The sequence below is a fragment of the Fukomys damarensis genome, unplaced genomic scaffold (assembly GCF_012274545.1).
Source record: "Fukomys damarensis isolate Sample0158 unplaced genomic scaffold, DMR_v1.0_HiC HiC_scaffold_4, whole genome shotgun sequence".
Classification (NCBI taxonomy): domain Eukaryota; kingdom Metazoa; phylum Chordata; class Mammalia; order Rodentia; family Bathyergidae; genus Fukomys; species Fukomys damarensis.
The window spans coordinates 22266145-22268665 of NW_022900916.1; the positions used below are offsets into that span (position 1 = coordinate 22266145).

Genomic DNA, 2521 nt, shown 5'->3' on the forward strand with positions numbered 1-2521 from the left:
AGATGTGACGGAGCCGGAAGGTGCTGAGGTGCTAAGGCAGCGTGCAAGCAACAGACAGGGAAGCTGAACTCCCCAAAGTGAAGGAAGTCCCACTGAAGGAACTCCTAGGACACTCTTGTCAGTTTCTGGACCAGTGGTCACTCCTGGATAAGTACACTGTCATTTAGCGGATGGGGATTATTCAGGAGAAATCTGGATTATAGTTCTTCTCTGTTTTGTTTTGTTTGATACTGGGGATCAAACTTGGGACCTTGAGCTTGCAAGGCACTAAGCTAAATTTGTGGCCCTGAATTATAGTCATTCTTAAAATTGGAAAGTATTGTCTCTAAAGTTAGTATTCAGTAAGTAAGCAAGGGTCTGGATTGTGTGAGCTAATCAGAGCTATTTTAACTATCTGGTTCTTAGTTCTGTATTAAAATATAAGACAAGTGTTCAAGGACTTAAGGAAGGATAGGGTTTTTTTTTTTTTCAAGGTATCTTATTAAAAGACCCTAGAAAATCAAAAACTGGGAGGAAAAAATACTACCCAGCTGTCCGACTGATTTACAGGCAGTCCAAAAGGAAGAACCCGAAAAAAGATGTGCGTTGGGGTGAATCAATGTGTGAGAAATGCACAGTAGGAGAAAATACACAGGAATAAGAAAGAAGGCTGGATAAGTAGAGATTACTGTCCGGATGGCAACCACTCTTTAAGGATGAATAAAAGAAAATACCAGCACTTTTGTGTCCATTTTTTTGTCTGACATGAGGACTAAGACTTATGGACAGGTGCAGAAAATCCTCTTTTGCAACCCAGCACTCATTGTTCAGTGTGCGATTTGATACATGCGAGAAGGAACATTACCTCCAGGCACAGAGGTACCAGCCTATGATCTTGGCACTCCTGAGGCTGAGGCAAAAGGAATAAAGCCTGGACTGTATGGTGAGACTCCGCCTCAGAAGACAAAGCAAAAACAAAAAAAGATTATGATGCCCAACACAGATTAGAGGGATGGAGGATGTGGGTATCCATTACATTGGATTCCAAGACGAAAGAGTTAATTATAAAGCAGTGACACTGCCCCTGCCTCACAAGCACAAGGTCTGGAGTTTGATCCCTGGTATGGGAAACACCAAATCTAAAGTACAGGATATGGAGGAAAAATCTCAGCTCTATATTTTTCTATCCCATTTTTTATCTAGTGATGCACAAAAATAGCCATTTTTCTTTCTTCCGTCTTAAACATGGGGCTGGAGTTGAAGAGGTGTCACACTGTGTGTGTTTGTATCATGTTTGTTTAAATGTATTAAATAATAACATCAGGTTAAAATTAACACTGGCTTTAATGAAAGATTGTTAGCCTTCTTTAAAAAGAAAAGGAAATACTGTTATTGAGGCTGTTACTCATGCCAGGCGTTCTATTGGGCAATTTAATATATTTTAATTTAATCATTATTTTTGACCAAAATTTCTTTTGAATGTTATATATGTGCTTCTTAAAATAGATCTTATTTTTAGACAGTTTTAAAATTATAAATATTTGAGAAGGTAGTATAGAATTTCTTTACACTCCTTCCTCCTTTGGTTCTTCCCTTTTAAAGGTCTTGTATGCCTAATAATCTGAGCATCTGATTCAGAGAGGATCCAGTTAACAAATCTGATACTAGCGCCAGACGCGGTGGTGCACATTCCAGTATTCAGGAGGCTGAGGCAGGAAGATTGCTGTAAATTCAAAGCCAGCTCGGACTCCATAGTGAGTTCCAGGACAGCCTGCAGTACAAAGTGAGATAGACGCCCATTCCAAAGGGCCTACTCCTCCCTAATCAAATTAGCACTCTGCACAGGACACTAAGTGGCTATGGATCCTGGATTTCTTATCTTGACCTGGGCTCTGTTGGACTTAGTCAGAAACGTAGGCAGGTCAAGTCGTATCCAATGTAAAGTATAAATGATACACATGAAGTCAGGCCTGAGCAGGAGCAGAGATGCATGTGTAGGTAGCCCAGACCTCAATGTTACCTACCACAGTTTCACAAGGAGCCCTTGGGTCGCGTCTGTGTTCAGAGGGAGGAGGCTTGAATGATCAGCTAAAAGAGAAGCAAAGAGCCTGACCAGGGCTTATAACTCCTGCTCAGTGTCTCAGTCCAAGCCAAAAATGGCAGCTGCTTTTCAGCCATTGTCAACGGTGAACTCACAATGGGGTATGTGATCCTGTACTTTATGTAGAAGAAAAAGATAGCATGAGATAAGACATACAGGTAACAAAGAAAGGCATAGCTAGCCTATCAGATTTCTACAAAGAAAAACGTCAGAATGAAGAGGAGACAGTAAAGGTGTAAGGTAGGTGGATGACAGTAGGCACATAGTATCACATATTAATGCCCATCAGAATGCACTGCTCTGCTAATCAAGAATTATGGGAGACTCACATGAACTAAGCTCCTGAACTAGGCTCAAACAGCCACACCAAACCAAAATGAAAAAAACTCATGCAAGAAGCTAAAAATCTGAACTTCAACTGAAACTGAATCTTCAAGGTAG

At 40.7% G+C, this 2521-nt stretch overlaps 1 non-coding gene across 1 annotated transcript; it reads left to right on the top strand.

The window, feature by feature from the left end:
* The first annotated feature begins 714 nt into the window (after positions 1–714).
* LOC117284188 lies at positions 715–842 on the top strand. The gene has a single exon (XR_004515288.1). It is a non-coding gene; the product is annotated as a small nucleolar RNA SNORA40 (small nucleolar RNA).
* Positions 843–2521: the final 1679 nt, after the last annotated feature.